The sequence below is a fragment of the Bombus huntii genome, chromosome 7, assembly GCF_024542735.1.
Source record: "Bombus huntii isolate Logan2020A chromosome 7, iyBomHunt1.1, whole genome shotgun sequence".
NCBI classification, from domain to species: Eukaryota; Metazoa; Arthropoda; class Insecta; order Hymenoptera; family Apidae; genus Bombus; species Bombus huntii.
In genome coordinates this window covers 15,034,194-15,056,741 of record NC_066244.1, presented here as the reverse complement: position 1 = coordinate 15,056,741, position 22,548 = coordinate 15,034,194, and the positions used below count along the sequence as shown (strand labels likewise).

Sequence of the window (22,548 nt, the reverse complement as noted above, 5' to 3'; positions counted from 1 at the left end):
AGTGATTGCTCAAGGTCGTTTGTTCGGTAACCAGAGACGTCACTGGCGACACTTTTGTGTTTGATGGATCATAGTATTTCCTTAAATTGTTCTTTCTCATTGACCTTTGTTCGTTCGAGATCATAGAGACTGAACAAGATCGATGCAAAACTGTGAGACCGATGAGATCGAAGTTTGATCATGTGAATCTTTCTGTGGTAAACTTTTAAATTAAGTTTGAAATAACGAGGGGAAGAAATGACGAATAATAGGGCAGAATGTGTTTCAAATAGGTTGGTTGCTTCAAGTTACTTGCTATTTTTACGTTCAGTACGTTAATATGTCTAGGTCATTTCGATTGGCCTTGATTCGCTTCGGATTATAAGAACTGATAAAATTGATGTCGCTATAGATCGTCGTACCGATGAGACTAAAATCTTCTTGGATTTTTCTGCGCTTTCTTCTTTTCTTAGATTAGCTTTGGAACGCTGTATTCCAAATGGATCGATCGCTCGAGATCGTTCGTACGATATCCAATGACATGACTGGTGACTCCTTCGAAGCAACCTGTACAGAGTAGTCAGGCAACGCGATAATATTTCCATTTCTCGATGCTTCCGGTTAGGTGATACAGTTACAAGACGATAGATAAACCGGTGGTGCACGTATGGCGCACGAATTAGGTTGAGAATGAATCGGCTCGAGCTTGGTTGAAAAGCCTTGTCCCGATGTGCTGAGGGCGTGCCGCGAAGTGGAATCGATCGAACCATACGATTCCATACGAATGGCCGCGCTATCGCCTACCAGGTGTTGGTCTACGATAAATCCCACGAGATGCGCCGTTTAATTATTTAACGGTCCTTTATCGATCACTATGCACCGACCGATACGACAAGGCTACAAGCACCAGCTGCTTTGTCCCTCTCGCGACATTGCGAAACAGCGGGCCGCATTCTTTTCTGGTTACCAATGCTAACGTTCCTTTCGTTCACGTTAACGACTTCTCTGGGCTTCGCCTTTTTGCAATTCCTCTTTTCTTTTCCTTTCTTTTTATCTCGGTTCTTTTTCCTTCCCACTGTTTATTATCTTCCTTCTTGCTTGATTATTCCATGAAGGTAAAGAGTTGGTTGACACTAATTGAGAGACGATGTTTTTTCAAGCTGGTGGAGGTTTCAGATCACATGGAAGGAGTTTTTAATTTGTTAGTTTATTCTTCCTTGGTTCTCTGTATGTTCTTTTTTTCTTCTCTTTTTTGGGGATGGAGGGGATCATTGTGCAGGAGCGAAGGTTTGGGTAGGAGCCCTCCTCTTTCTTATTATTTTTAGCGACGGCTGTTTATTGTCTTCTTTTTTAAATGGTTACTCCGTGAAGGTAAAGATCAAGAGGAAGGTAAAAATGACGCAAGACTGAAATCCTTCTTAAGGCTAAAGCTTTCAAGTTGTACGTAAGATGTTTCCAATTTCGTGGTTTCTTGTTCTTTGCTCGCTTTTGTCCTCTTACGAGTTGGTACCTATCTATGTAGAAGCGAAGAAATTGTCTCAAGCAAGCTCTTCGATGTACAGCTTTCTTACGCTAATAAATCTAATTGACGTTTGTTCGAGTACGAAGATCTCCGCCTTCTCGCTCTATATCTCGCAACTGTATGAAATCTCTTTTAAAATTGACTTATGTGCAGCAGTACGATAATCTATCTCTTTTCTTCGAATCGCTGAGAAAAGCACTAAATCATCGAAGAAAAGGAAAAAGACTCCATCTTCTTTACCTTGTCTGACGCTTTTTCTATCAAAGAATAGCCAAAAGAATATTTAAGGCTGTTGGCAGCTGTATCGTTGAAAAGAACCGATTGTCGATGGAACGGAGGTCAGATCGTTGAGAAACCTTCGGGAAACCGCCTCGACGAGGCGGTTGGTCGGTGTTCAGCCGATCGAATTCGCCTTTCGATAGCGAAACGGGGACAATTTTAAGACTCGTTCCTTTAACAATTCGTTCGAGCGAGTAGATAATGGCGCCAGCGTGAATGTAGTCAACCTTGTGCGTTACCTACCACACCCTGCGTAATGCCTCAATGTAAAACTCGAGAGGTCGGTTTTCACCAGTTTCGAAGTGTGGAAGGTCGCAAGTGACAGGAAAATCGATTTTTTCTCCCTTCATGCCGCTACCGGTTTCGTTAACATTTTTTTTTCTTCCTCCTGTCCTTTTCCTTTCTTTCTTCTCCGCGAGCTCGCGGCACGGAACTCGATCGATTTACAACCGACAGATATTTCCAGAAATCGGAACGAACGATCGGAACGGTCATCAATAACAATCAAAATTTTATCTCCGGGAGATCCTGTAGGATGAAAATTGAATTTTAATAGAAAGATTCGTACGGTTGCAAATATTCGAACGTATCGCTACGTATTAATTAATTTTCAACAAAAATGCCACTCTTCCGGTGTAATATTGCAAATTTCAAACTTTAATCAAGTATATCGAAATTCATGTTTTACACATCGAGCTTTAAGCTTCGGATACTCGAGCACAGCTGTCGCGATGTTTGCTGAACGAAAGAAATGTCTATTCAGGCTCCATCGCTTTGCAATTACGCGTATAAGAATGTAAAGTTGCATAAAAGTCCTCAGCCTCTGATCATCGTTCTTCGTGCGAGCCTCGTCGTAATTTTGGCACGATAGCCGTGTCGAATCGTATTGGTTACCAGCGAGATCGTGCATGCGCCGAAACAGAGGTAAATAGAATTCACTCGTGACGACTCATAACACGTGACACCTTCCCGTAGGAAAAAATCGCGGCGAGAAAATTTAAGCGACGTCGTGTTACGATCGTACGGTCCGTGACGTGCATTTTTGGTCACGGGCCGACGTACCGGTTGGAGGCTCTTCAAGATTCACGGCGCTCCAAGATTATGACGTGTAAATCGAGACGATACGAGACAGTCTATCGTATGTACTGTGGCCAATGATAAAGTAGTACCTACATGGACACTTATAATGTAAATTTGAAATTTCATTAGCACAGGCATTGGAAACTTGTAGCAACTATGACACTACTTCACGTGATTTTTATTTTTTCAAAGGCAAAATTCTTATTTTTCGTCATATTTCTCATACATTACTTCCGAGTGTGATAATTAATATTTTTAGATGGCTGGTCATTTTAAAACATTCCACTAGATTCTGTTCGTGTTAGATTTTATTAGTCTACTACATTCTATTTGATACGTTTTCTTCCTACGTACTTGTACCGCAGATTATTTTAACGTTGGCTGCAAGCTCGTGCAGCTGGCTTCCTATTCTTTCTGCTTATTCAAACCGCAATAATAATTAGATTGAAAATTGGTCGGAAATAACTGCAAATTATCTAGCTATTTATTCCTTGGAAAACAAAAGAAAAAACAAAAAAAAAAGAAATGACGTTATCAAACGATGTTCGCGCTAATAAAGAGAGATTCTGTTTTGTCTATACAGGAAAATTTTTCCAAGGAATTGCGGCATCGAAAATTCTAGCACAACAAACTTTATCTTCTAACGCGGTTGAACCGCAACCTTATTTACAACTTTCGATAAGAAATTATATTTTCGGTGAAATCTTCGTAACATTTAACTTCATCGTTTGTCTGTCAATAAGTCTTGCTTTAGTTACTTAGAAATACCTACGGTTTACTCTACGGTCCAAACATAAACCTTATACTTGTCATAAAAAAATATTGATCATTTGATAGCTCCAAAAAGATAAAGAACCTATTGAAGCTACGTAATTTTTACAAACACCGTTAGACTTTTACGATTTGTCTTTTCGTCGTCGTTTTTCTGTCGTGTAGATCCCAGCAAATTAAACCTCAACAAGTACATCCTCTGCGACTTTTTCTTTTAGAATTTCCATAAAACTATCGATTCCAAGTAAGCGTCGACAATCAGGGCCAATCGTAAAAAAAAACGATGATCGATGAATCGAGAATGATTCAGAAACGCATACGATCGTTCGGTAACCCAGCCGTTTAATTTATCACGACGAAGGACCATAGGTGAGCATGTTCGCGTGCGCAGTGACCAGCGAAAGTTGCAACTGTATTAGCAACAGGTGTGCAACAGCTCGCAGCCACGACAGGTAAATCGATATCTTCCACTGCCTCCCACTTCAGCTTCGTTTTCCCGCTTCTCCAGGTTCGTCTATTCTTATTCCTCTGCTTTTTCACCGCGACTCGATCAAACATTCTTGTTTAACCTTTCAATGACCAAAGAATTTCATCGGCCAATACATTCTACTTGAAGGTATTTAACCTGTCTACTCTTCGGGTCTTGTATTTTAGTAGATATATCCAGTAATCGTGAAGAGGGCAGGTTTATTACAGTCTTTCTAGGAATATTCGTATTTATAATATTTAAATACAATTCCTCGCCGCAGTATATTCACAATAATTACATTTCTTCAGGACAGTCGCTGAATACAGTTGCGGAACAAACGTGCGTCGTGTATGGACTGCAGATATTTATGCATTTTGGGAAGATCTAAGAATTTCTAAAAGTCTACAAAATACACATAATATACAAGAATATATAAATCATCCAAAATAGAGTACTTATCGTGACATTAGAACGTAGATGAAACAAATTTCTATTCAAATTACGTCTCTTTAGATATATTCATAAAAGTATAAAATTGTATTAACATCCGCAGTCTAATCACGTAAGACTATGATCCTAAAAATTTCTTTTTAACCAAAAATCAGACAATATTCGTGAAAGTGTAAGATGTTTGAAAAAGAACCGTGAAATCTCTAAATATTAGACTGTCAACTAAGTGGTTGCGAATTTTGTCATTAGGTAGTATTGACAATCGCAATTACTTAGTTACCAAACCGATATAAATGAAGATCGTCGAGTGCAAGTGATTCTCGCGATACTTTTCAATAACGAAGATGAATGAAACACAAATTGTGTCACTCAGCAAGCAAAAATCCACTTCATTCTTTGTAAAGAATTCGCAAAGACAATTTTCTTGAGATTCGATTATGCTCTTGTTACTCTCTGTTATACTCTTGCTTCCTGGGTGATTGCTCCTTCGACATCAACACGGTAAAGAAGTATATTAGTCCGGAATATGGTTAAAATGGATAGTTATTACGACTCACACAACACCACAGAATAAATATATCTGTCGGGGAAACCGGGAATTAAACTCAAACATTTACGTCGTTTTATCATCCGTTGAACCGGCATGAAAATGTTTTTACTCGCATAATCTACCGAAACCGTTTCCTGTGGCATTAACTTCCTTCCAGTGTTCACGATTATCGTATTGAATAACTGAAAGTTTTAATTAGTCGGACTCGTGATTGTATTAAACGACGCCGACTTAATTGTCTGAATTGGTTGTACGGCTGGCATTAAACATTTCCATTCCCTGTCAGACGGATACAAAGGTCAGCTTATGGTGATTGCTCGTACTATTTCTCTTTCAATCGCTTCCTCTGGCTAACGTAAAACGCTCGATTAGATTCCATTAAAATTCGTATCCGTGAAAGATGAGATTTTCAGGACGTGGGTTGTAATACTTGGTTCGTAGAATATTCATGCGAATTATAAATATTTTCACAGATATTCGATAACGAAATTAAACAATGATATTTGATAATAAACGAAACTCGATCAAAGGTGTGTCTAGCTTTTAACCGTCGCAAAATATAGTTCATCCTTGATAAATTACTTGCGTATTGTATTTATACTTTAATTGTTACTATTTCATTCTCATTTTTCTACATTTACGTGCGTTGTATAAAATGCAAATGTATAAAAATCCACGATCTAATAAGTAATTTGTTTTTTCTTAAAGTTGTGTCTGTATGACTAAGAACAATGGGTGCTTGTGCTTAGTCACTTGACAGATTTCTATTTTTAGAAAAATCCATGTTCATAAAATTCTAATCGAAACACTTCCGTCAGGAAATGTGTAATGATTCGCTTTGAATCCATCGTAGGAATGGTCACAGTAGTGGATCACCTACGAATATTTAATAGATTCACGTTTTCTTTCGTTCCTTTGTATCATGCTGATGTGCAAAGCTGAACACGCTTTATACGATTTTCAAGAATGTTCATATCGATTCAGGTACACAATTCATATTGTGTTACAAGCAATGCACCGAGTGACACTTAAAAGACAACACCGTACTCTAACGTTTATCCTTTGTACGCACGGTATCGTGCCAATCAATGTTGGGCTTCGATTACAAGCACGAATAGAGGCAAGATGTTAGACAACGATCGAACATCGTGTTTGCAGTTGCTATACAAGTACAGACTTGTGTATCTTTAGGCACAGTAGCGGTTTCTATCTGGTAACAAAGGATCCTTAGGTGGGAATCAACTTTTGGAAAGTAACTCGATCCGTTCTGCCTTTCTTTAATCAGAATATTTTGTATTCAATTTTTCTACGAATTTCTCAAAGAATTTCAAGGAGAAATTGAAATTTCTTTGATGAAGCGAAACGTAGATTCGCAAGAGTGGAAACATCTCTTTGATGTTTTGCATGTAGACCCTGGCAATATCGAATTATTTATAAAAGGAAGAGTAATTCAGGATGAAATTTCCCCTTCAAAGACTATTTTAGCATTCCTGTCTATTTACTTTGAAAAACGAAATCTTCATGCTGTTCTTTCTGTGCTCTAAATAATTTCGATTCAAGCATTTATTACATTGATGGATAGGTTTCTTATCATTAAATAAAGTAATTAGCAAGAATCGAAATAATTTCTATCTCATAAATGGAAGCTACTCACGCTGCATACTTCAACCGACGATGAGATCCAATATTTTTGGCACGTTCTTCGGTCATACGCGAATCTTATTGAAATTTCCCAATTTTAAAAACGCTATGAATTTCCCGAGCAATCAAATTATCACCATATGCTCATACTAGAAAATTCACAGGCCGTTTTCATCATTTCCCGCCAATGACCAGTTAATTTTCGCTCGAAACGCAACTAACACGTTCCCCTAAGCTCCATACCGCTCCATCGACATTTCGTACGTCCGACTGCCAATTTTAGTTACAATCACGTGCAATGGGACCGCAATCGGCAACCTGCGTTGCATTACGCCACGTTTCGGTAGAATTCCAGCAATGTTCGCGCGTGGTTTTCAACGTAAAAGAGGGATATCCATTTCATCTTCCTGCGCTGCCCCACGTTTTTCCTTTCTTCCATGCGATCACTATCGTTCGGCCATGAGAACGCAAGAATCTCTTGTCGCCGGCATATTTATGGAGAACTGGTCGGGATTCCATGGAGAAACGCTCATACTTAACACAGTTGAGACGCTAGAGACACGCAAGAATTCGCTACTTCTATTAATTGTTCGATTGCTCGTTTTTTGCAATTCCTGGCTTTCTTCTTTTGCTCGTTGGTTGCTGTGACCAGAGTTTAAGGAAGTGCAGTCGAAGTGGAAAAATACGCGATTGCGGATATTTGTGCAAATTCGTATCTTTACGAAGGTACTGGAAGAAATGAAACTTACAGAGAAACTTATTTCACCCTGTAAATGTTACAACGAATACTTTACTTCGTACGCTTCGCGTAACTTTGCATACTGTATGCGTCGTGCACGTTTTTGCATCTCTAGATTTTCTACAAACGCGTGAAGACTCTACCGATCTGTCGTTGCTGGAAAGAGATACGCACTCGATGCTTCTAATTTGTTGGGGAAACTTCGGTTATTTCATTTATATAATAGTTTCTTTTTACTTAAGATAACAATTCCCTTATCGAGATACATGGTTCTGCTTTTTGCTTATTATACACAATATCTAAAGTTCTTCTATCCTTCCTTTCCACTCCATCTACTCTATCTCCTCTTTCTCACACTGTTTCTTATTTATCGTTCACGTTATTTCACGTTCTTTTCCCATATGTCGCAATGTATTTTCTTTTTGTTACAATTTACGTATATAATAGTTATTACACTGAAATACGATGTAGATATCATTTGTAATTGTCGTCGCGATAAAAATATATACTTTCATTAATATTAATAAATAATTCTGAAAAGTATAAAGTATTTTTATTAATTTATCGCGAAGAGGAAAAATAAAATATTACGCAAGTTAATTTGTAATTCTCAAATAAAGATAAAAATTCTGAAACAAAGAATAATAAAAGTGCGAAGTAATTGAGGCTATAACAATGATAAGAGATAACGAAGTTTCCAACAATATTTAATTAATTCATGCTATTTAAGCCAATATCGACGCTGTTATCAACTTCCAAGATCAAGATCCGTCTGACCCAAGTTAAATCATACCACTCGTACAACTGATGACATAAATACACGATGAACCTGCTTTACCTCTTGCGTTACGTATCCCAAGTGATATGATCTAAAAAACAAGAATCTGGAAGAGACTGCTTTCAAGGCTGCGACTAAGCCTGTGCGCCGAGTATTGGCTAAACTCGATCCGGTAGATCGTTGCCAGCGAATTTACCGTAAAATGTAAATCGTGTCAAACCATTTTTCAATCGGAACGTGATTGACCAGTTTACCACCGTAGAAAGTGAATTAACATTCAGGCGAGATCGGCCGCTGCAGATAGCATCGTTATTTTTAACGAGCGCAGGTTTCCAGTGAATAGTAGCTCCTTTGACTGGAGGAAAAGAAAAAAAGAAGGAAAAGAAAGAAAGAAAGAAAGAGTCGCTCTTAGAGACAAAAAACGACCAACTTCTGTTCTTGCTCTTGAAAAGTTTGAATAATTCCTTTCTTCTCGTTACATCATACTCCTCGTATCTTCTCGTGTTACAAGCATAGAACTATATTTAAGAACTATTTCGGAGGGTGAAAAGCTTCTTCTTTCTTCTTTTTCTTTAGAATTTAATTATGCAATATCACAAAGGTGAAATTTTAATAAAATTTTCAAAAAAGTACACGAAAAGATTCGATAAACGTGTCAACCAGTTCTCCCTGCTATTTTTGCCGCCAAACAAGTTAATCGAACACCGTTATTTTGTTGAAAAAATACTTCTATACTCACCGAGATATATTAGGTTGTCCGAAAAACGTTCTTCCGTTTTATAAGGAAATAATAGACGCACAATGTTTTTTGTTTTATATTAGTTTATCGAATTATGCACGAAGATAATAATAGAAATATAACGAAATGGATCATACTTAATTCAATAAAATAATATAAAACAGAAATTGTTGTTCGTCTATTATCACCTTATAATACGAAAGAAACTTTTCGGACAACCTAATATAAAATAATTTCGAACACAGTTTCGATTTACTTGACAACTTGCTCCCCAAAAAATTGTCAAAGGCGACCCATGTTTTCGCTTAAGACGATCTAATCTTTTCGAACTAACTTTCATTTACCTACTTTTATATTATTTATCTGTTATGTGTCTTACTCGCAAACTCTCGTACCACAGCATGATTTATCTCTACATTGTAATTTTGCTCTCGAGCGTCGCAGATTTATCGCATTTCTCTTTTCCCTCGCTGTTCGTTGTTATTTCAGATTTCGTTGTTATTAACGTATATGTATGTAATTGTACTGTCGTTACGCAAGCGTCGCGCGGACATCTGTTTCGCGATAGCGGCGCGGCGGTTCGCTCGTTCAGAAAAACTCTCGTACAATTTCCTAACGATATCCGTGAAAATACCGCGTTTCTCGATCCTGGCCGCGACACACAGACTCACGCACACCGACCGCTCGCTTATCACCGATTAAATTCTTGCGAATAGTGTGCAGCAAGAGCATAATTGCGCAAGATTACGTCGGGTCGTGCTGCAACGCTCGCGGACCTTTATCTTACGCAACACGTCGTGAATTGTGTTTTCCAATTGAGATTTTAACCAATTTATTCTTTTCTTCTAATCAAACTTTCTAATTATCTTCCGGCGAATTAAAGACCGATGCATCGACTCGACGGCCGATCGATCTGTCGATGCTTAGCTTCGATTATGAGACTCTGAGTAACCGTGAGCAATCGTTCGTTGTGTAACTTCGTGTCGGTAGAGCGAGGTACTTGCTGACATAGCGTTTGGTGGTGACGCCGATAACAATTGTTTCTGGGATTCGTTTGTCGTTTGTAATGTATTAGGTTGTCCGAAAAGTATCTTTCTTTTACAGACACGTCTTTTACAACAACGCATCTTTATACGAACATGAAACCTAATCTAACGGACGTTGTGATCTTTATCTTGATAAAACAAAACGGATCGTACGTAATTCGATAAAACAATATAAAACGGGAAACGTTGTGTATCCGATATTTCCTTATAAAACGAAAGAAACTTTTCGGACGACCTAATATTAAGGAGACCGAAGGAACGATGCAACGTTCGATACAATTAGAAACGTTTAATATATCTGTTAATAGATTTTTATAGTTTCCTAAAGCTGCTTTAGTTTCCTTATAGTTTCCTAAAGATTTCGTATTCGGCTTTCGAATACAACTGGTCGCTAGACATTCTGTTTTATTTTCAAAGGATTGGCCCATCGCTATGAGACGGAATCTAAAAAACAATACTAAAGGAAAAGATGTCAAATTTCAGAATGCTTCACAAAATATCTCTAATCTAATCAAGTTTCCCATTGTAATCAATTTCGTCGTATGAAGATGTTCCCTCTAGCTTCAGACTCTCTATACTCTCTTACTCGGACGATACAATCCGAAACGAATTATTCGAACTCTCCTCGAAAAAGAATACGCGAATAACCAGCACTTCAACTTCCACCTTCAAGCCACAATTTTCGCCGTGAATGGCGATTACATCGGCTAGAAACTTCGGCTCAGATCATACACGGTTCGCATGAAATTATCAGAATCCTCGTTTGAAAAGAATTCAATGTGCGCTGTAACCTGCACTTTTAAACCACGATTTTCCCCGTGAATCACGATCACAATTACGTGTTTAAAATCAACTTCTCCCCTGTACTTTCTCCAAGCACACGATCGATCTGTCCTAGTCGATGCATACACGTATTTATGCAAAGAGAGAGATCAGGTTATGGACAACGAGGATATGGCTGGTGGGTGCATAGATAAAAGTGTCTTTGTTACGATCGAACGAAGGAGGAGAAACGGCGTAGATCCCACGATGGCGAAACACGCTCGATCAACTATAACGCGGGTCATTGATTTAGCCGGTCTCGCACCTATATCCGCGTAGCCGCGCGCTACTGTGGTTATGCATTATGCAAAACTTTTTTTTCCAACCTGCAGTGACTTTAGTCGCTGGGTGAACAAAGAAAAAAGCTACAATCTCTTTGGTTTCCTCCCTCTCTCCCTCTCTCTTTCTCTCTCTCTCTCTCTCTCTCTCTCTCTCTCTCTCTCTCTCTCTCTCTCTCTGTATGTTCTTTGTATGTATATGTTGGCGTGCGTTGCGAACAGCATTGTCCATTTGTTCTCCGATCACCTGAAAATCGTGTCACGTAGGGCATAGGGCGTAGAGGACACCTTAGGCCTTTCAATTCGATCGCATCGCGAAAAGCGTAAACCGTGAGTAATTACGTACCATCGCGAATCCGACTGGAACGTGATTTATCGGTGATTTGTAGGCGGCGTTCGTTGCTACCGTTGTATATCATTGGTAAATGGTCCGGAAACGTCGGACTTTAATCAAAAGTGCGTCCTTGTAATTGCTCGTAGTAATTTATTGGTACACAGAGGGGAGGGAAGTGTGGGATCTTGGAAATTTAAAATTGTTGTGTAGAAAATGGACAGGAATGGATCGTAGCGTGGGAAGTTACGCTTTTGGTCGATTTTTCTCCCGAATTTGGTTATATTCCTTCGAGTTTTACGTAGAGATGGAAGAAAAATCTACGATAGAGATATAATAATAATTTAGCAGGACATAGTAATTTACTTCAGAGTATAATGATTTTTAGTTTTTGTCAATAATAATAGGTCACGATTTACCAATATTACGATACAAAAAAATCGGTAAAATTTCCGATGAGAATTGAACAGATACGAAAAGGACACGACGCTAATCTGCGGATAATCGGGTGGCGGATTAATTCGATTCAATGGCGGAAAATTCGATCGACCGGTGTCGACACCACCTAACAGCTGTTAGCTTTCAGCTGTTTGACAGCATTAAAACCGAAGGATTTCTTTGATCGTGCAATTAAACACTGGTCGGTTGGCGGACGTGTTCGCGGGCGCGTTGTTGCGCGCAAGAAACCGCGACGCATATTGTGTTACAATTTCAAGCGATTCGCTTGATGAAAGGGATCGGTTTTTCGTATTATTAGAGGCTCGCTCGCGGCTTTGATCGATAACCCGATGGCCTTGAATAGACACCGGACTTTTCTAACGAAGTAAAAGTTGACTGCGGTGAGACCGGCTTCGTAAGGATTTTAAGAGATTGCACGTCGCCGAAGGCATGTTCGATCGTACATATTTATTCGTGCACGATCAATCGGAATACTTTCTAATATCTATCTACTTTGCCATTAAATCGTCGGTTAATTGAAAAAATCAATGTACGCGTGTCTTTTTTCATTATACAAAAACTTCTTGTGTTTAAAAAAGAAATGGAAGAAAGAGATTTTCGATGTACTTTTACATATTCATAGAACGTTCGTTTACAGTTTAATGAGTTGCTGAAAAATTAAAATGATAATGTTACTCGTTTGTTAACTTCGTCTAAAAAAGAGGAGAAAAAGGATTAAAACGTATTTTTGTATTTTTATAGGATATTTTTAATTTGACGTTTACAGCGCAATATATTGTTAATTTAGTACGTTCAAGTTGAAGAAGCTATAGGTCTGGCCAAAATCAATTAATTCCTCAAGGCCGCCGAGCGCCGAGCATCCTTCACCGCATCTACGGGTTTCAGATATCACTTTCCATATTTTCTTCTATATTTTCCATGTTTCCCAAAATCAACGTCAAAACCACATCTACAAATGTAGAAACAATCCATCGAATTACATACAACTCTATAAGAAACTTCAACTTCGGTTCTATCGCTATCCAATGTGATGTATGATTACCATATGCGAGGGAGGCAATCGTTCATTGGCGAAAACGCTCGACTCATTTGGTTAAGAGATGGAAACTTGTTCCAAGAGGTACCATGGAAATACCCTGGAAAGCGAGCAGCAATCTCGCTCCGCCCTGCACTCCGGCCGCGATACATCCAAGGCCGCTCGAGGCCGATCGAGTGGCTCGAATTCGTCGATTCGCGGGTGCGGCAGACAGAAGGCACTCTTTCACTCTCTATCTGTCTTCTTTTAACCTACGTACGACCATTCGCCTTCTCGCTCGTTACTCGTTCTCTCAGTCGCTGGCCTAGCGTCTAGTCTCTGTCCGGCAACCCTCGCTTTCTCTGTCTCTTCGTTTCTCTCTTACACCCGCTTATTCGATAATACTTGCTCTCTTTGTCGCTCGTGTATACACTTGTAGTATTCTGGCCACATCCTCTCTCTCCTACGCGTCTGTGTTACATTTAGTCTTAGTAGTGTGTTTAGTTGGTTCCATATACCTTTTATTTCGTTCGCTTGCTTTCTTTTTTCGTTTGTTTGACTTACCGATCTTTATATCCCTCCTTTTTGGTGTTGTTGCTCTATCAAGAAACCATATTGAGAATTTTTGAATAGAACGCGTGAAGGGTATTTAAGGTTAGGAACTTGTGAAAGGTTAACAGTTGTTTCCAAGAGATACTACAAGTTTTTGTTTCGTTGCAGATACCGCGAATAACGCGACTTATTAACTTATACATCGGTATATTACACATTGCGGAGTATATTCGCATAGGCAGATGTAACGACATCGATCACTATGGACATAACCCAGGGAAAGGTCTAAAACTTTCACAGCTATCTACTTCCTAAAACATAGTCACACCGCTTCTTTCCCAGATGTTTACGTAATATCCCTAAAAGCATACCATCCTTACCTTTCAACGCTCAGATCAAACCCACGAAACTCGCTTAAAATCGAATCAATTAACCCCAACAATTTCCGCCATACGTGCTGTCACTTTCGAAATACATACCTTTGATGAAATCGAAGACACGTATCGATCATTTCGATCGCTATTTCTCTAACATACGGTCGATCAATTACCTCATTGGCTGTTTTACATAATACACATATACTTGGAAACTATTTACCATTTTACGAGGAAACGTGGGATCGTTCGGCTAGCTTTTCGAATTATTTCGACGAAAAAGAATGCAACCGAGTATATAATTATTTTTACACAAATATCCCGAACTATTCGAGTAATTCCTAACTGTTGCTCTCTGTCTCTGTCGGATGCTTGGTGCGGCGCACCGAGCGCGAACGTCCTTGACGGTCGCCGTGGCGACTGCGCAACACAGAACAGCGCAGCGTTGCGCGTCGTTGCGCTTGCGCGCACTCGATGCACTCGCCCCACCCCCATCCCATCGCCTCTGTGACAAGCCGCCCCCCACCACGCGGTCCACCTTTACCGTCACGAGCAACCCCACTTTTCTCTCTAACTATATATCACGGTTGCCGCATATTACGTCATCGACACCTTCACTTTGCCCATGCTCGGAGCGCACGATGCTCTGCCACTCGTTGCTCTTTCGTTGCGCTCGTACGTTGCCCGCACACGTCCTCTCGCAGCATATTGTTGCTGCTCCTGTCCAGCATCCTTCGATCTCGTTCCATCTCGTCTTTCGATTACGTTCTTTTACTTGTTCTTTTTTTATTTTGCGTAAACATGGGTATAGATCGTAATGGAAGGGGAAAAATTGCTAGGCAACTGACAGTAAGGGAAGTAAATTTTTCAGGAAATGCATTGTGGTAGTTACTCGATGATTTAATAATGAACAAATCTTTCTCGTTCGAGCTCGCCGAGCACGGTGCTGTGCCACTCGTTGTTCTTTCGTTGCGCTCATACGTTTCCTGCACACGTCCTCTCGCAGCATATTGTTGCTGCACCTGCACGATATTCTTCAGTGTCGTTCTATGTTATATTTCCATTACACTTTTTTTACTTTCTTTCCTTTTGCCACCTTTTTTTCGTTTTGAATAAAGATGGATGTAGATTGTAATTGAAGACAGAATTGCTGAAAAAATGACACAACTAAGGGAAGTACATTTCTTTGATGATGAGGGTGATTTGATCATTATACTTGATCCGTTCATAATAAACAAATTTTGTCTTTTATGATTTTACTGATATTCTTTGGATTTTGAGAGTGTGAGTGTTGCATTCTTCTTGTTCTGTAATATGATTGAATACTTACGACGCTCGTATCGGAGCAAATACTTCATTTTTAGAGACAATATTGTAGATATCTCGAAATTGATGATTTTTAACACATGTCACTGACCTAGTTGTTTTTATAGAAGTTATTATGTATTACGAAGTACATATATACGTGGATATTTCTTTCACATTTTTATTCAAAATTGTACTTCAAATTTTCCAGAAGCACCTAAGATAAAAGTGAAGTTCACGTTGATCGATTACTTTTTAAAGAGTATTATTCGATATTTTACAATAATGTACCTGTTCATATCATTCTATATATCATTCATTTCGTAACAAAAACGATGTACAAATTCCACCTCCAAATACATATTTTTAAAAATGTATCAAAATTATATCGCATCGCGCGCAGATAAAAGTTGTTTGCTTGAAAAAAATTTTTCCACTACGGACCAATAAAAGATCCTCGAGCCACCAACAAACATGAACAACCACGCACGCGAAGCGCAAACATTCGAGATTCATCGTATTGTGTCTTGACGACTTCCTTTTTCTCTTCATCGCGAAGAGGATGATGAGGACGCAGCTTTGACTCGTTCATGGTGGATACTGGAACGACCGGTTTTTCCAGAAATTCACGTGAACAATTCGGACGATTAACATACAGATATACTTATGTTCGTTAGTCGGTGAGCAACGTTAGGTGGACGCGATGCGATATCTTCAAGTTAATCAGTCAGCCGGTCGAAAATTCAAATGAAGTCTGGGAAGTGATCTTCCCTGAAACCGAGAAACCGGACCGTATCCGGATTAAAAATACCTTTTTGTTTCGAGTCAATAAGAATACGACTTACATCGATCGGCCAAGATTAGGTGATTTATGGATCACACAACATATACACGTAATATTTTTATAGGTGTTATGCACTCGTTCGAATAAAGTTACAAATTGCTAAAGAAGTTACAATTTTATAAATTCTTCCTCGGTTACAAAATGTTACCTGACTATCCTATCTGACAAAAAATTAGACGGTTGTAAAACAGAAATTTCTAGCCTACAATTTATAATCTAATTTACTAATATCGTTAGTTGGCAAATTATTGTGCAAGTGTCTTATTTTCATGAAGTATACGACTCGTAAACTTGCTTTATCGAGCTTTTAGCGATAAACCAATGGTCCATATCTTTATTAAGATTATTTTTACCCTTCGAGTCAGAATGATACATATTAATGATACATATTAAAAATAAACATTTTGAACGATGTTAAAGATTGCGAATAAACACGTAATGAAATTCATTTCTCTCTTTCGTTGTCCCCTTTTTTGTCTACCTACTGTTGTCCAGTTGCAAAAGATAATGAGCAATTTGAAACGCGCGAATTCTTACACGAGCATCGATGAATGACACGCGTTGACAATGTAGCGCATCCTAGAATAGATAAACCGCGGCTTCCATTTAAAAGCACCACAGACCAATACTATGACGTGAAAGTAACGATCTGATGCAGAGTCAATAACCTGCGATAACTGTTTGACCTAAAAGTGTCTTTGGAACTTCGTCGATGCATCTTTTTTCATTCCCTTTGCATCGGCGTCGAAAGCTCTGCGATTTGTATGGCGGTTCGGCGTGTTTCATCTGCTCTGACCACATGATTATTTAATCGACGCCAATTTCCGTTCGATTACGGTCCTTTTATCAAATATCTAGCGTCTTTTCTATACACGTACGTACGTATTTGTGAATTTGAATTCTCTTGAGGTTTTTTTATACGCAGGTGAATTTTGACAAGCAATAAGTTTTAGATTATATCGGCTTTTGCCGTAGAAACGATTTTTACAGTTTTACAATTTTACGGTTTTATTATCAAACTTGTGTTACTTGCTACCTAATGATTGATAAATCTTTGCTGGAAATATTAAATTCAATCAATTAACGAATTTTCACAGATCATAAGTTTCAGGTAATAAACTCCTGTCGTACGGAATTTTCGTAACTTTATAGAGTTACTTGTTACTGGCTACGCAAGAGAAAGAATTAACGTGGACAGTAAAATGTCGCGACTTGTCAGTCTTAATCGACTCTTTGTCCAGCATAGCAAGTAACGAGTTTGGTAATAAAACAACAGTAACAGAAGTTTATAACTTATAAATTATGACTTTTATCATGCAAAAGGTTCCCCAGCGGTGACCATTATTTCTTTCGCCAGTGTGTGCGTTCAAACTTTCCCTTGTCACGTTTGGGCGACAAGGCGTGTAACAATATGCATTTAATAATCGAAAGAAACGGGGGAAGAATTACCTTGTTGACGTTAATAAACCATTAGCATATTTATAAGCGAGAAGCATTTAATTCGATCTTTTTTTAAACCCGCACTTAAAGTCCATATTCATAAAATTATACCTCCTTGGAATAATGTAGAGCAAAGTTCGAGCTTTAAAATATAAGTGGAAAGTTCTGTAAACTCTAAAACGACATATTTTCTCTTGGTGTTCAGTTCAGAGCACGTTGATTTCTCGTTAATTCTACCATTATTTACATTGTTATTAACTATAGGAATTAGCAGATTGTAAATTTGAATTATTTGTTAAAGAAATTTAACGATATTTTTTTTTTTTTTTAAATAACGTTTATTAGACCAAGATGCATTTTAATGCATTTGGGCATTCACAATAAACTATAAATTTTGATAAGATGTGTTAGGTAAAAGTACCGATACGCGACGGTACGACGTAGCCATACTATATTATGTGTTGGCTTTTTAAATTTTTTGTTTTAATATATTCTTTGCATTTAAGCCGCTGGGGGAGCGGAGCTTTTATGTGATTTTGTTTTTATTTGTTTTTTCTGTCCTGAAAACAGAAATTTAACGATAACGAAGTACAGGATGACATCAGTGTAATCGTTGATTTTTCTTAGAATTTAATCTCGAAATTAAGATTAATAATCTGTGGAAGACACAATGTTTGTATTGAAGTAATATTATGTGATATTTATTAAACAAAAATTACAAGAAATATAAGCGAGCGTTGTGGGATGTTGAATGTTATTCTCAGGCTGACTGACTTAGTGACCTGACCCATGGCCCTTGAAAAGATTTTGAACCCTCACTCTCTATGCGGTAAAGAGTGTGACCTGAGCAGATGTCTGTGTGGCATCACGTGCCATGGAACCTTCTAGCAGCTTTTCGATACAAAGCCCTACGCCGTCTAGGCACAACACCGACGTGCCCAATGTTCCATCCATTCGCTTCTTCCGCCGAATTCTCGGAAAAGCATTCTCGCCAGCTGCCACGGTACATACAACGAACGTACGCTAGTGGGGATATCGCTGGACAACGAAGGGAAGAATCCGTTAGATCAATCACCTCATCTGTATGCGATTAATATCGTTGTATTCCAACAATTTTAAATATCATTGCTTGAAATAATGCGAGTAGTCTTTGAGTGTCAATGAAAAGGAGGATTCTTTACTTTCTATCTCACTGATAGTTTGAAAAAAAATTTTTTAGAGTACAAAAATGTTTCATTATACATATGTATATACAGCGACTACAAAAAAATATTTGCACATAATCCTATTTTCCAATGTAGCGTTTTTTTTTATCAGGTTCTACATTTCATTTTCGTAATATCAAATTTTGGTCATACGGAAGCAGTGCTAAATGATACGTAATTTAATATACTTGGATCTAATTAATTAGTATATAAATTCTATAATAAATACAGCGATGTGCAAATACCTTTTGTGTCCGCTGTAATGAAACACAGCAGTGCATATCTCCGCGTTACGTCTTTTCTTTCTTTCGTTCTTTCTCTTTTGTCTTTTTATTTCATCACAATGCGACAAAGAAATCGCTGGCAACACACGTATTTAGGTTCTAGCTCTAATACATGGCCACTGATATCGCGTACGTTTATTTGCGTGAATATTACGAAAATAGCATGCATTACGCGAAAAAGGAAAATACGGAGTGTTACGCGAGAATTCGAGAATGTTCGCTAGTCCCGTTACCGCCGGTCTAATTCCTATGCCTGTAACATTCTTCGACAACGAATATACAGAGTAACGCCGATAGTAATAGATTGTTTAGAAAATTCATAGTGAAAATTAAGAAAGGTTTAATTAGAGTTAGGCTTTTTGCCATTTAGAATACAAAGAGTCTTTTTTTGGAAAAATTGTTCGCCTTTTTCGATAATGAATTAGCCTCAAATAGATTCAAATAGCTTTTACAGGCTTCTAGAGTATTTGATTTCTTGTCTATAACGTTCGAGTAAGTTCTTCAAAGACCATAACTACAGCTATCTACTATATTCGATATATGCGACAGAAAATATTTTTGTGAGCCACTGTAGATAATTTTTATCACATATTTTTCTTGTCACATAAATTTCCCAATATTTTTATGATCTCCTAGTGGCTTTTAAAATTTAACTTATTTTATTAAATGACAGTACAAAAGATACTTATGAACGGAATTGCTTTTGCAGTAAATATCTTCGTTCCAACTATTTAGTCCAAAAAATGTGAGATTTCAAAATATTTTATATTTGACATACACAACAGTTTCCTATGGCGAACATTATAATACTTTCGTGAGCCAGTGTCTATATCGGGGACGTCGTCTCTTCTGTTACATTGCGCCTTAATTGCATTAATTATTGTCTTCCTTTTTCCGCGTCGCCCAGTTGAATTTCTATATATACACGAACCGTATTAACAACGGCGGAAGCGATGGAAAGACCAGCTGTTAGAAAATTCCTGGCCAGAGTAGAATCGAGCGGAAAACTAGGGCAACAACTCTTCAAAAGTTTCATCGTCGATGTGGAAATATTCAGCTGATTGTAGAACGATCGGATCCCGCGCTCTGTCGTATGCTATAGTCGCCTATAGCATACCTGGCTGCTTCTAGAAGTCGATGGAAACGTTTAAAATACGTAAAATACATTTTCGCCGACGAGAAAAATAACGCCGGCCAGATGCATGTGTTTGTTTTATCGTTTGAAATCGCCGGTGTTATTACGTAACCGCGACGACAACCACGTTTAGATAAGAACTATGCAATATAAAAATCGCTCGTACACGATTACAGCGCACAACGCTCTTAGTTGTACAGATTAGTGTCGAATTGAAAGACCTGTGCCATTGTGATATTCTATTTTTCTATCCAGTTTAATAGCCGATCTTCGTTCTTGAATACTTGATTTGATTGTAATTATACGTAAAATTCCTTCACTTTTATTATCATTTCAATATATGAGTTTTCATACATTACAAAGTGTACAAGTAAAAGATTGAACATTACTCGGAAATAATTGTAACGTGGAAAACGTAAGATTTACGACAGTAAAACGTTGATTCAGTCAGAAGGAAGGATTCTATCTTGTATCATTTACATGTAAGAGTTTCAAATAACTTGGATCAACTGCGCTTGATCCTAATCTAAATTCATTTTTTATCAGACGAGTGAAAAGTTGAGGATTCATCACAAATAATTACTGCAATTTAGAACGCGTAATACTCGCAGTGATAGAACGTTGAGAACAAGTGTCGTTCAGCAAAAAGCCTCAGGTATTCTTGATATGAAATTTTGCGCGGTTTGGCAAATTTAAAAATAAAGCTTGTGTAAAGTGTTGGTACGCCGGCCGGCGTTCTTCGGGCATTTTATTACGCACGTAACGCGTGTGTGCATACATACGTCAAAATCGAAGTGGAATCGTGACTCAGGAGCGCGTGGAAGCGCTGCTTCGAAGGGAAGATTGGCGGCGCAGATGACGTTTTACGAACGATAATACGGGGATAGACGTTGGCCAGGCGTAGAGGGGGTAGGAATAGTTACTATAGATATATGTAGGTATAGTAAGAGGGTGGATGAGAAGAGTGGGGGAAGGTAGAGTGCGTGCGCGCTCGAGTTGAACGCGGCTGTCAGTGTCAATTGGTTCGCCGCGACGACTTGAGGTGTCGTTAATGTGTAAACCAACGTTGTACTCGAAAGTTTCTTCCTCGCGTTCCGTCATTAGTCTGAAACGGTACGGTTTGACATTCGCATCGTCCCCTCGTTCCTGTGTGTTTACTATCCCTGCCGCGAAATCAAACGACGAGGCGTCTATTTAACAACAACGGTGGTTCGAAGGATCGGGATCGATCGGAAACAGAAATTTCGATTTGAAACTCGTACCCAACTTTTCGGTTCGTCTCGTCTGCCCGTCAACGACGACGGGCAGCCACGTTTCATCGACCGAGCAGACAAGTTCTATCTTTTCTTTTTTTCTGGTGATCCCACTGAGATATATCGATAAAAACAACGCGTCTATTGGTGACGATCCACACAGTGTGTGTACGATCGGTCGAGCGGTGAGAGCAGCCGCGAGGAACTCAACACGCTCACGCAGATTTCCGTCGTTTCTGCACGTCGTTGCCGGCTTGAAAACGTCACGTGTGGTGCCGGACAAAGAGAAACAGAGAGAGCATATGCGATAGTAATCGTAAACGCGTCGCATCCCCGCACGTTAAGTGGACGAGAGAACGCTCAGATAGGATATATGTTAGCGTGCTTTGACTTCGGTGAAGATCGGTGAGACGTGCTGTGCTACTGCGCCCCGACGACAACGCGGAGAGGCTCTTACAAGACGTAAGTACCGTCCTAATATAGAGTACTCGTAGCTCCATATGGTAGCGTATGAAAATAATTTGTTCCGTCCGAGCATATTCTTATTGACCAAAGAGCTTGATCTCATCCGTTTTAAACACAAGACGTTCAGGTTATCGCGTCAACTTACCCTGACTTTCCAGCGGATTAGGCAAATTTATAGATAAAATAACAGTGTACATGCTGACGCTCGTGTATCGCGCTATCGATGATTCTAGAAAATTTCGCCATTGGCATGCATGTATATCGATGGCGTGGTAACGGTCGAGATAACAAGTCTCGTCGAATTTTGAACGAGTCCCGCTCTTCGTCCGTTTTTTACTCTCTACGACGATATCTCGCGTCTACTTTACCGACCGTGTTTTGAAAACAGCCGTATATGTCCATGAACGCGGATATATGAACAGCCGCGCTCTTTCCAGAACGTACATTGCACGCGCAGGCGCGTGACCTTTTCTAAGTCCTTTTCTTCCTTTCGCCGCGACCGTAGATAGACTTTTTTTTCTCTCTTTCCCTGTGGTTTTTTTTTTCTTGTTGCTCGTCGTTCCACAGGGAGAAACAGGGAGTATTCGACTTCTACCGGGGTCGTACCGTACATGCTTCTTGTCGTTTCTTGTCAATATTTACGCCAGACCTGTATGTGTATGTCTTTCGCTACGTGTATTACGAAACTCGCTTTCGTCGCTCAGTTATGTATGTACATGGTTTCTTCGTGTCGTATTGATTTC

General features: G+C 38.9%; 1 protein-coding gene and 1 long non-coding RNA gene across 4 annotated transcripts in view; one reads left to right on the top strand and one right to left on the bottom strand.

Annotated features, from left to right (window-relative positions):
- LOC126867893 (terminal nucleotidyltransferase 5C) overlaps positions 1 to 22,548 on the top strand; it is a 161,865-nt gene that overhangs the window by 59,638 nt on the left and 79,679 nt on the right. The window contains exon 1 of one of the 2 annotated variants that reach the window (XM_050622969.1): positions 21,087 to 21,802. The exons of the other annotated variant lie outside the window; for it this stretch is intronic. The gene's annotated coding sequence lies outside the window, so the exon portion shown is untranslated. Of the gene's footprint in view, positions 1 to 21,086; positions 21,803 to 22,548 lie in introns of those variants that run through there. 2 annotated transcript variants of the gene reach the window in all.
- Positions 12,658 to 14,350, bottom strand: LOC126867945 (uncharacterized). Of its 2 annotated transcripts, XR_007690478.1 has the most exons (4): positions 13,980 to 14,344; positions 13,513 to 13,859; positions 12,976 to 13,419; positions 12,658 to 12,882 (listed from the first exon to the last, which is right to left on the bottom strand). It is a non-coding gene; the product is annotated as an uncharacterized LOC126867945 (long non-coding RNA). The 2 variants fall into 2 exon arrangements; XR_007690477.1 differs by having other exon boundaries at positions 12,658 to 13,419; positions 13,980 to 14,350.